At 44.1% G+C, this 12388-nt stretch overlaps 1 long non-coding RNA gene across 1 annotated transcript in view; it reads left to right on the top strand.

Moving 5' to 3' along the window:
- The first annotated feature begins 11734 nt into the window (after nt 1-11734).
- The window catches only part of LOC117245080, a 6091-nt gene continuing 5437 nt past the window's right edge, over nt 11735-12388 (top strand). The window contains exon 1 of the long non-coding RNA XR_004499278.1: nt 11735-11917. This is a non-coding gene — a long non-coding RNA (uncharacterized LOC117245080). The remainder of the gene's footprint in view (nt 11918-12388) is intronic.

The following is a 12388-nucleotide window of genomic DNA, read 5'->3' as shown; positions in this document are numbered from 1 at the left end:
CATGGCAGGGCTGGGTTCACAGTTGGACTTGAGGATCTTAAAGGTCTTTTCCAACCTTAACGATTCTGTGATTCTGAAACCTCACACAAAGCCAGTGAGCAGTTTGCTTGGCAACTGACTGCTTTTTTCCTGGGTGCCTGAGAGCTTTAGCTGGTGACAGATTATCATCTGCTGACAAAGGAGAACAGGGATGCTCAGAACCCTGCGATGCCACTTTGCTTCACAGCCACCCAAATCTCCTGTGAAGAACTCGACTTCAAGCCAAACAAAACCACAGTTCTGTTCATATCTGCAGATATGGAAGATCTGCAGGGCAAGAAGCCAAAGCTCCAAAGCTGGTAAAAACCTTGAGATATTTGGTCAAAGCCTGCAGAAGATGCACAAAGGAAAACTTGCTGTAGCTTTTCAACATTTCTACACAAAAAAGGGGCAGATAAAGGAGCAGTTTCTAGAGCATTCTCCAAAACGAGGTTCAGGGAAAGGCAGATGATTTTTGTCTGTGTTGGTGATGGTACCCATTTATTTTAATCCACTAACACAAGAAGGACAAACAACTATTTTCACCACGACAGTTTGCTTTTGCTGTTTGTACCTCAATTTTTCAAGCCTCTCTTGCTCCTGTTCTCTCTGCAGATGCACCTGGATATTACCCATGGACAACACAGTGCACAGTGCCCCAAAAGCCCCTCAGATTTGTCCTAACATCCTTTGCCAAAGGACAGAATGAAATAGCTCTATAATTTCTAGACAAGGAGAAATTAATTTGTTTGCAGAATGACTCCATGGACATGCAATAAGCTGAGGCAAGACCAGGAAATCCTGAGGCAGGATTTTGACTTGGGGCAGAACCTCTACTGGAGAACTGCCAGATAAAGACTTTCTGGAAAGGGGAAAGGGATGGGGGAAATATTAATTAAAAAACATAAGTCAAATCCAGGAAACCATAATTTATGGCTTAATGAAAAAAAAAAAAAAGGCCTAATTTGCCATAGTTTAAAAAAGGAGTAATGATACAGAAAAGGCTGAGAGCTGCAAGTGGTTAAGTAAGGGATCAGGAGGTCCAGACAGAACTGGGAGGAAACACTCCACTGGAGGCAGCAAAATAGTGATAAATCTGTGTTTACAAACACATTTCCTGAACGTGTTCATTAAAAATACAGTTCTTAGAGCAATAAACTTCCCAGAAGGAAGTGTCCTGGCTGGGGAGGCATCGGTGTGGCCCTGCCTGTGCACAGGAGCTCTGGAGTGAGGGCTGGGAATAGCACAGGAGAGCAGGCAGTGCAGCTGGCACATGGCTCCCTCAGCTCTGCACAGGGAGGTGATAAATCATCCAGAGCTTCAGGGATTAGGGACACCTGCCAAACCCTCAAAAATGTTTGAAACTTGATAGAAAGAAAGAAACAAAGAAAAAGTCAATATTATGTATTGCTATGTATTAGTGCTAGTTCTCTAACTTGGGCAACATTAATAAAAAAAAATCAGAGTGTTTTATACAATTTACACCAGATTTCATTACTTTGCACAACCTGAAGAAAACACTGAATAAGGCTGATATTAAATCCCAAGCTTGTTCATCCAGTTATTTTATTGAAGGTAGATGGTTTATATGTAGAAGCAGCCCTTGATGATTTTCCTGCTGCTATGATAAGGGAAAGGGTGTGCTTATTAGCTACCTCTGGCATAAATTTTAATCCCACTGAGATACTTTTCAAAAACTGCTTTCAAAACTGAAATAAAGAAGGGCTCCTGAACTGGATAAAACAGTAAAAACTTGTTTTGTTGGAAAAGCTGGGAATTCTTTTTCTACCAAAGCTGAGGAGTTACACTGCAGGGTGTCTGAGCAAAGCAATTTACTGTGGGTCAGATTCACGGTGTTGGGCTGGGTTAGCAGGAACACTCCTGACCTGTAAAGCTGCTGCTGTAGCTTCCACAGTCCAGTGTGAGCTCCCAGTTTGGCACTGTTAACACCTGCCCTTCAGGCACACAGGCAGGTGCTGCTCGGTCCTGTGCTTGCCTGATCCCAAAACATGTCAGGAACACCGCAGTGCCCCTTAGTCCCAGAGTTTCACTCTCTGAAACCACAGACATTCTGTCCCTCAGAGCCCCTGGGAGAAGGTGTGAAGTGCCCAGTGGGTTTGGCCAGTGCTCCCTTAAGTTTGGTGTTCTCTCTCCAGCTGTGGCAAAAGGAAGAATTACTTCGACAAAAACCACAGCCCAGGCACTCCTTACAGAGCATCCCCTGTACATTCCTGAGAGCCACAGCCTGGCACTGAGGCTGGCACAAGGAGCCATCCCTGGCTCTGCACACAGCTGATGCTCTTTGTCTCCACCACTGCTTCGGGCAGCCAGGTCCACAGAGTCCCAGCCCATTCCACAAGGCTGCTGCCTGCTGTGCAGAGAGGCATTTCCCCTTTTCCACTTGCTCTAAGTCAGTCTTACAACATTTCCTTTAGGTGTTTACTAGCACTAGTATTGTAAGATTTGATGCACAGTTCCACATTTGGTTCATCCACCACAGTTCAGGTTGTCCTTCTGGGATGGCAAATCCCTCCCAAAAGAACCCACAGAAGGGCAGCAGAACCCACAGAAGGGCAGCAGAACACAAAGTTACAGGAGCTCCTACAATCCCTGCCCCAGCCACACACAGTATTTCTGCTGAAGGATGTCCCAGAGCAGGAAGCACATTTCAGTTTTCCTGTGTGCAGTATTGTGCAGTGGAAGCTCTGATTACAAAAGCTGATACTTGGCCAAGAGATCAGCTCCCAAAAACCAGTGCTCTTGCAGAGGATTTACTAAACACAAAGATCTTTGGTTCCATCAGAAGTACCCAACATGTGGTTTTATACATTCTGGTATTAACTAAATAAAAACTGAAGTGTAGAACTGGCACAGCAGCCTTGGACCCAGCCTGAGCTCTGCAGTGCAGAACAAGGAGTTAATATTTCGAGTGTGAGGTCCACGTGCCTTCCCTCACAGCCAAACACCGAGCCAAGCACCAGGATTTACCCAGAGCCCTACCATGCATGACTGTCCCTCAGGCATTCAGCCTGGCACTTGCCAGAGGGACTTGTCACCTGCCAAATGCCCTGACACCCTCATCTGCAGGGAAACTGCTGCATCTTGTCAAGGCAATGATTTCCTCTGTCCCACAAAGCAAAGAGAAAGTGAAGGTGAAAAACAGCGTTCAAAAAGTGGAAATCAGAACTGTAGCAGAGCAATTTTCTTTTGAAAACATGACAATTGCTCAAGGCACAGGAACAAAGTGGCAAATCCTATTCCCCAAAGTACTGGGATCAGTAGCGAAGTCACGATGCATCTCTGCACCTCTGAAACAGCTGCCTGGCAAGTGGAGACAGCTCCTGTTTCATCAACACCGAGCCCTGCTCAGGTGCCTGTCAGCTCTGCTCCCCCAGCAGCTGGAACTGAGCAGCACAAATCCCCTGCCCTCATCTGCTGCTCTCGGGAGCACCAGGCACATTTCAGGGCTCCTGATATGAAACCTCGATTTCCAGTCCCAAACCAGCCCCATCCCTGGTCACAGAGAGGATTTGTTCTGCTCCCAAGAGATTTGGGTTTTCCTGCTGTACCCATGTCCACACCTGCAGTCTGGGCTGGCCCAGTGACCAGTGACTGAGCCAAAGTCTGAGCTCTGCTGTGGCCACACATTGACCACATATCTTTGTTCCATTTAATCTAATAAAGAACAAATTCCCCAGAACTCCACCAACATCCTCTCCCTTAGAAGAGCACACTGCAGCAGCCAAGACACTGGAGCACAGGTCTGTTTAGCCTCAGGAAAGTGCACACAATACCTGCCTGCCTCCCAACTTGCTGCAGCTTGTGCTGTTTTCCTCTGTGGTCATGAAATAAAATTAAAGATCAATTTAACCGCCTGGAAGAAACAAACCTATAAATAAGTAGTCATAAAACCTAGAAGACAAGACAGGAAGAAACAAAATCTAGCAAACAAGAGTAGAGGCTGAAAATTCAACTCCAAAACTCACCGAAGAAAAATTGCAGAATTGAGCAGTTCTGGGAAAGAAAGGTGTTCAGTTTTTCCTGGAAGCACTTGCTGGTCATACATGCTCTGAACAAGGCAGATCTGTACATTTTATTGTTTTATGAACTTTGGTGCAAACTAGGAGTTGCTGCCTGAAGATTTTACAGTCTGAGGGTGTGATCACACTGCTGCTATAGGTGTGACAGTTTCGAAACAAGCAGGATTTCATTAGCAAAAATCTACATAAATAGCCATTCTCCAGGAACTCCTGAATGCATATAACATGGCCCCAGAAATTATAACACAAACTCTATATTTGTTAAGATGTGCAACTCCTGGAAGAATTTCCATTCAAACTTTTCTAATTCAGAGTGTGAAACCATCATGGAAAAAGTACAGAGAAGCCAAGCTGGAGCTCAGTCATTTTGGGGGAGAAGTGCTGAATGGGGTATACTCAATTTTTACATTGCATATTACAGAAAGGACACTTGGCCAAGCTAAAAGTTTCATTAAATCAATGTCAAGGATCCTACTGACTTCTCTCAAACCAAGATTCATCCTCATGAATGTGGCATAAGAATCTTGCCCCAAATCCAGGTTATTAATAAACACTTACAAGTAATAAAATCAGAAAGGCCCCTCTTTGCTGCTATAAAGGAAACAGACTGTGGAACCCAAAGGCACCCACATGCACATCCTTCTTAGGGATGGTAATTACAGTCTTAGGACAGATTAAGCAATATATTCAAGGGGTGAGGAAAAGGGAAATCATAATATTACTCAATTCTTTCACAGAGCAATTTATTTTCTCTAGTTCTCAATGTTTATTTTAGAGATTTAATACCAGATATTTCAAACTGCATTTCTGATGCTTCTGGTGCTTCGTGGATAACTTATTGACCTGTTAGAGAGAGAATGTTTTAACCTGAAATGCAGCCCTGGATTGTGGGATTCCTGCATTGGCTGAGTGCCTGGATCCCAAGTCAAGCTGAACTTGCACGCGCAGACCTTGAGGTGTCTGCTCAGTTTGGGTGGGGATTTCTCTCCAGAGTACATATCCCAAGGGGTAAACATTTGTTGCTGCTTTTACTGCTTGCTGAGTGAGTTTTCTTCACTGCTGATTTGCAACATGACAAAAAACAAAGAGTAACTCAGAATAAGAAGCACCAAGACAAAAACAACTCTGTCTCTTTCCTTAGGGTAATAAAATGTCTTGACTGTTCACCAAACACTGAGGTAAAGCACAAGGATTTTATGTTAGGTGCTTTGCTGATTCAAAAGAGTCTTTTGATGTCACTTCCAAGTGACACTGGAAACTCTTCTGCCTGATGTGCTGGTGTTGATCTTTTTCTCAGCTAGAAAAAAAAATAGATTTTCACTAATAGATCAGAATTTTCTCTTAAATGTTTCTCTTAATTGTTTTTAGGGGAAAAAAAAAAATTTTTAAAAAAAGAGGTCAGGAAGTTTCCTTCACCTGAAAGAGAATTCACAGACCTGGGAAGGTGGCACTGTGTGGTAACAACAGGAAGAGACAAGTTAACAGGGTTCCTTCAGCACTGTTTCACCTGGGAAAAAAAACATAAAATAAGGGCTTCTTCCTCAAAGTTTGTCAAATAGTGAGCTTGCCATTTGGCATCCTGGTATGAGATCCTTCCACCAAACAAAAACCAGGGATTCAACCCAAAGATTTTAAGTGCAATAAGAAATAACTTTTTCTGTGTGCCTCCTGTCCCACGTCTTACCACGCCTGTGCTGTTGGTCACAATCAGAAAGTTTTGAAGTATGACTAGTCTGTTCTTCTTCACCAACCAAACAGATTTATCTTCACACAGAATATTTTGTGAGGCTTGGTTTTTTGGAGTGGGATTTGGGGTTTTTGTATTTGTTTTGGGGCTCTTCACTGTGTTTTTTCGGGGCTTTTTCCCCCTTCACACTCCCTGCCCCCAGCAGCCCTGCTGTTCCTTCTGCTGAGTCTCCAAGGAGTTGTATCCCTGCCACTGGGCTGAGCTGCTCCTCAAATTCTGATCTTTCTACCTGGGCACAAATGCAGTTTTACAAATACATCTTGAGACAGAAATTAAGCTACTTAGGACAGAAGAGTCTTAAGTAATGAATTTCTTTCAGAATATTTATTCAACTATATATCTGTATTTATGAAAGCTGAGGTGAGGCTGAGGAGGGGCAGGGGAACTTCAAAGCCCCAAGCCACAGGTCTCTCTTGGAGATTTTTGCAAAAACCACCTGAGGAAATATGTCAAGTGGTGGGTGTTATGCAGTGATTTTTCATTAATTTTAATTACTGTCATTCTATAGGATAGTGAGCATCCTCAGACCTTTGCCTCCAAATTGCACTGGGATTGATGCCAAATTTCTTCTCCCTCTTTGGTTCCCTCCAGCAGTATTTAGTAATGGAATCGCTTAAACATGTTTAAATAAGAAGGGTAAATGCCAAACACTTCTGAATGAGAAGGAACGTGCTCCTTAAATGGCACATGAAGCCTTTATTCATAATTCTATAAACTGAAAACCTGGGCTTTTTGGGATCAAATAGAAGGCTTGATCAGGCTTGAGAAGAGAGTAGATGGATACCCATTTAAGGAAAAGCAAAACAAAACACAAAGTGACTCTTAACTTTTCATAAGCATTAGGAGTACACACTGAGGGAGGGGAAGGGACAAAAAACCAGAATCAATTCCTTTGATGGAAGCTTAGTGGTTTACTTCAAAAAAACAAACAAACAAACAAACAATTTTTGGCACCAGATTTGCACTACAGGTGACATCATCACCATCATCCTCATCACCATCATCTCATCATGGTTCTCTTGAGCCATGATGACTCCAGAACCCATTCTCCCCTCACACCCCCAGCAGCCATAGGAGAGCTGCCTTTCAAACCTGGGAATTTTTGTTGCAGAGCCCATTTTCAGACAAGTTATTCCAACAGGCAGAAGCACAAAGCTCCCACCCTGCCCTGCCTGGAGCTGGCCACAAACCAGCCATGGCCAGCCCAGCACAGCCACTGCAGCACAGCTTGGCTGACACCCTCCTATGAGGCAAGGGCACAAAAGAGGGAAAGGGAAACCAGCAAATGACAAATTTTGTCTTTGGAATGATCATTAATGGCTTTAATGGAACAAGATCTCACTGGTTTTTTATGTACTTGTTCCATTAAAGCCTGAATCCAAACTGGAAGCCCAGAGGCAGCAGCAGCGACGCTCCGAATTTTCTATTCTTGGGTAGCAGATGGTGGGGCAGAGATGGCAAATCCACATTAATCAGAAATATCTCATGATAGCTGTGCTGCATTTTCCTAACCAGAGCCTTTCTTTCCCACAAAGCCCTGTTTGCAAAGATTCACTCGAGTGGGACTTTCATAAAGGTGTGCTGCACCCAGAACTGCAAATAAAAGGAATCCTCACTCAAAAGCAGCTGTCAGACTGTGCTGCCCATGGCAGTTCCCCTCCAGAGACATTCCCCACTCCTCCAGGGGAAGCCTGGTAAACAAACAGCCACTCATTTTCCTTAGTTTCCATAGCTTTCCACAGTTAACCAAGGAGTAACTCACTATTTTTTCCCAGTTTATATCCTTCACACCCCCAAGTCGAGCTCACCCACAAGCTCAGTTTTTTTCATGTTAACAATGCCAGCAGAAAGGGGAATACCTTCCACCCTCCCCTAAAACAAGTGCCAGCTTGGGGTGGTGAGTAAATACAGTCACCATTTCTTTCCAAATGCACCCACATTATCCTCTCAAAGCCATTCCAGTGGAAAGCCCTCCACTCCCTTTGTAGGAAGGATCCTTGTCACACCTGCTGCCCCAGGCTTGCCTTGCCCCACCTTCCCCAGCTCTCCAATTCAATTTAGGTAAAAGCCAGCTGTGTGCCAGGCCCCGGGCTTGCACAATGCTTTTTACTCTATGTTTTCTACAAAAAGCTTCCTGAAGAGCTCCCTCTCCATCTGAAGAGGAGAGTTTGCCTGGGTTTTTTTTGGGGTGGGTCTCTAGGTGTGTGTATGTTTAGGGTTTCTGTTTGTGTCCCATCCCTCCAGCTGCAGATTTGTCTTTGCATCATCCCCAGCCCAAGAAAATCTGCCATTATGAAGTTTATAGATGTGGTACAACTGTTCTGCAACTACCAGTGAAATTTTGGGAGCATATATGTGCTGGAGGCTTTTTAGAGACCTAAATTTAACAGAGACAAAACCAAGGCTGCGTTACAACCAAGTTACAGAATTACCCTTCAATGTTCAGTGAAAATTGAAAAAAAGGGATTTTCTCATTCTCTCTCCAATTAGTTTTCCCCCTACAAAATATATCTAGTTGTCTTGAAACTATTCAGCTATTTTAAATTCAGTTTAAATTCATTAAGTAACACTGCACAGAAGACTGAAGCGTTTTAGACACCAGAGAGAAGATACAAAATAGTATGGTCAAGAAGTGGGAATTCTTACAGGCACAGAGTGCAGGAGATTCCTCAAGATCTAGAGAGGTGTGTGACAGCAACATGTCTGAGATGGGAGAGATAAACCAGCAGAGCCTGCACTAGAAAAGGAATCAGGAGTTATTGAGGGGACACAGGAAGAACAAGAGAAGTGGAAAGTGTCCCTTCCCAGCAGGGGGTTGGAATTAGGGGATCTTTAGGTCCCTTCCCACCCAAACCATTCTGGGATCCTATGAGGAAGCAGCCTTGTGGTCAGTTTGGGTCACTTTTAATAAAGCAGAGATGAATTTCTGTGGAAGGGGATTTTTCACTATGCAAGTATTTCACATGAGTATATGGAGTGAGTGTAAGACTAAAAATACACCCATGGACCTGAAATGCATTCTCTAAATTTTCAGAAGGCAAAGCAGAAGCAGAAGAGAGAACATCATTGCCTTCCCCATCCCCATGCTGCATTCTCTTTTGATAAAGAATTAATGAGAATTCTTCTTGTTCCCCTTATCAACAGCCTGAACCCTTGCACTGTTGAGGAACACTGAGCCCTTTTTATATCAGGACATGATGTTTGTTTACTTTTGCATGACACATTAGAGCCCAACCTTCAAGACTTATAAAGAGATCATTCCTTTACTGGAATTCTCTGGCTGTTTTGCTCTGAGATTTGGACATGTGAAGAGCCACATCTTTCAGCATCAGCAGATTTACAGAAGACATGCTCTGCTTTGAAACATGGGGAAATTGATCCTGCAGGGCTGTTTACTTCATCCACACACCTTGGAGTGCTACCACGGCACCTGCGGGTTGCGTAATTGCTATTTCTCCCTCAACCAAACATCAGCAAAATTTGTAATAGGCAAAGGTATAATCACAGGGAGTGCTGTAGCCAATTTTCACAGCTCAGACATAAAAAAAAGGAAAAAAGCTAATTAGGAACATCTATTCTGGAGCCTACCTGCACTCTTTGTTTATTTCCTGCCCCCTGGAGCAGCATTAGCTCTAAGAAGGGAGCTCATTTCAGCACATGTGATAACCTGGTACGTGCACACACTTTCCTGAGTGACACTACATCACTTGATGCAACATTCAATGGAAATTGAACCAGTCTTGGTTGCCTGAGCTTTTAAAATGGTTTATTTTACATGATTCATTAGCCTTATTTAATTTTATGTTCACACACAGAATTAATGAGGATAATCCTCTACTCCCTGAGACAAACAGATCCTTCCCACCCCTGTGAGCTGCACTCCTTTTGTCCAGGCAGAAGTCAGGGCTGCCCCACAGCAGTCCATGCCTCCTTTGTGTGGAGTGACACATTTTCATCCACAGGCAGCATCTGAGCTTCCCTTGCTCTCTCAGCCTGCCCATCACCTCTCACATTCCCCTGCAATCCCATGCCATGGTTTGTTCTGGATTGATCCCTACAGGATGAAATCTAGCAGAGCTCATCTAGGAATGCAAAGAAACTTCATCAAGGAGTTAATTTTTTGGGAAAATTTCATGCAAACCATGAAATACTTAATTTAGCAGACTTCTTCTCTCTCATTTTTTGACTCACATTAACACAACTTCCTTGACCTCACTTTGTCCAGCTGCTCTTTTTAAAATAAACTGTGGTCAAGTACAGCAGTGTTGTGGCTTCAAAAAAAGGCCCAAATCTTCATCTCTGACAAGCTCATGCTGCATTCTCTGCACAAGTAAGACAAAAGATTTAGAAGAAAAAAAAACATGTCAGAACATTAATTCAAACCAAGAATACAAGCCTATTTTGTGAAGAGTTTAGTAAATCTTTCCTTTCACCACCTCCTTCCATTTCTCATGGTACTATTCTTAAAAACACCAAACCAAAACAACAACAAACCCCCAAATTCAAATTGAAGACTAGGAACCAACAAGGCTGCTCCCATCACCACACTCCTGGCTGAATGCTCTGATCCAGTTCATCAGCCTCAGAATTTGGGCTCAGTGTCTGGCTTTGGGTGCATCCTCAGTGGCACTTTGAGGAGGGGCTGCTTAACTCCCAAAATAATGAGCCCTGGCTCAGGTTTGTACATAAAATAATGGTGGAGAGGATGCAGTACTTGCCAGAATGAACATATGGGTGAGTAAGGATGCTTAAGGGGATGCAGCAGTAAGGAGATACCTCTCATATGACTGATCAGAGTGAAAACTATATTCCAGTTTATTACACTGCCTGCAGATATAAAATTGAATGGTAATTGTTTGAACTAGATTCAGCAATACCTACCACAATCCACTAATGAAAGAAACCTGTGTTGTCTTGCACTGTTGGATTAGGATTCTTGAGTACATTGTATTTTTAGAACAGCAATAAGGATCTTTTACATTGCTCATGAAACACACAGCACTGATTTAACCAGGCAGAACAACTTTTCTGGCTGGAGCAGAACTGCAGCAGGGCGAAAGCTGGGATTGGTTTCTACATGGCATAGGAGAGAAGGCTGCAGCCTTAACAATGCTCAAATTCTACTGTATTTTGTACCCTGATCAGAATTCTTTGGTACTTTCAAAGTAAAATTCTTCAGGTTTGGAATGTTGGGGGGGTTTTGCCCTTTTCCTTTTCCTTTTCCTTTTTCCTTTTTCCTTTTTCCTTTTTTTTTCTCATTTTCTTTTTCTACCTTTTGCTTCACGAAGGAAAACAAGAACATAAAGCAATGTAAAATACATGGTTTGACTAAATTTCTCACATAAAGAAGCAGGGCTTGGAGCACAGCTGGGGAAGCTGGAATGTCACCACAATCTGGTGCACAATCCTTGCATGCAAATCAGCCACAGAAACCAGTGACTGAAGTCCCAACTCTCCAGGGTTTGACACTGGTTGTGTGAATTTCCAGAAGAATGAAAGAACACTTGCATTTTCTATATGTAGGAGCTGGATTTAGTCTATTTAGGAAATAGACTTCATGGAAAACACAGTGAGTTCAAGTGAGTTCAAGAGTAATTTCTTAGCTGGCTGCCCCCCTGTAAGGCTCTCAAGCAGAGTACCTGGCTTTACATTTCTGTTCCCAATTCCACTGTGAGCACTGTGTCAGGTTTCTGAAGCTGAGCAGAACTGAGCTGTTTGCATCAGTGCTTGGGAGCAAGATCCACCTCAGACCTCACCTAAGAGCAGTTGCTAGGAGATCCTGGAGAGAAAACACCCTTCTGATTGCAGTGGGGGCTGTGGGGGAGCTGCTGGGCAGATGGAGAGGGCTGGGAAGGAAACACGTGGAGGAAGATAGGGCTGTGAGAAAGAGGCTCCCTTCCCTCAGCACAGTCGGATTTGCAATCATATCTCCCTTTTTGGTAGGAAGCTAAAGAGCTACACACCCTGTTACAAACGTGACCGTGGAGCTCCCAGTGACATTGCAGCTGATGGCACTTGTCAACAGCAGCAGGAGCTTTCCTAAGGACAAGGGGAGCTGGAGTCCAGCTCAGGAGTGCCTGGAGATGGGAAAGAGCACTAAAGCATGGGAGAGGTGAGCTATGATGCCACTGCATTTCACTGCTGGGTTCAGGGAGGTGATTCCTGCCATTCTGATTCCTCTCTCTGCTAAGCCAGTTCTGGTATCAAGGAAGAAAAATATATACCAACCTCTTTTTTCTTTTGTTTGTTCTGGCTCTTACACTCCCATGCCAGTGCCTGTCCCCTGTCAAACATCTGCTCCTCCCTGCCCAGCAATGCTGTTTGCTGCCACCTTGACACAAATGTCACCAGAGGCCAGGCAGAGCCAGGGCAGCGCTCAGACACCCCTGCCTGCTTCTCACACACAGAGATCCCACCCTGGGAAGCTGTGGATTGCAGGAGCACACTGTCAGGGCAGGGGGAGCTCCCTGGCTGTGGATGGAGCACAGGGAAGGGGCAGCAATGCCAACATCATCAGGGTCCCACCAGAGCAGGGGCTGGAGAACCCCAGCTCAGCCCCCAAAACTGCCTCCCCCAGCTCAGC

The sequence above is a fragment of the Parus major genome, chromosome 12 (genome assembly GCF_001522545.3).
Source record: "Parus major isolate Abel chromosome 12, Parus_major1.1, whole genome shotgun sequence".
In the NCBI taxonomy this organism is placed as follows: Eukaryota; Metazoa; Chordata; class Aves; order Passeriformes; family Paridae; genus Parus; species Parus major.
This window is presented reverse-complemented; position numbering and strand designations above follow the sequence as displayed.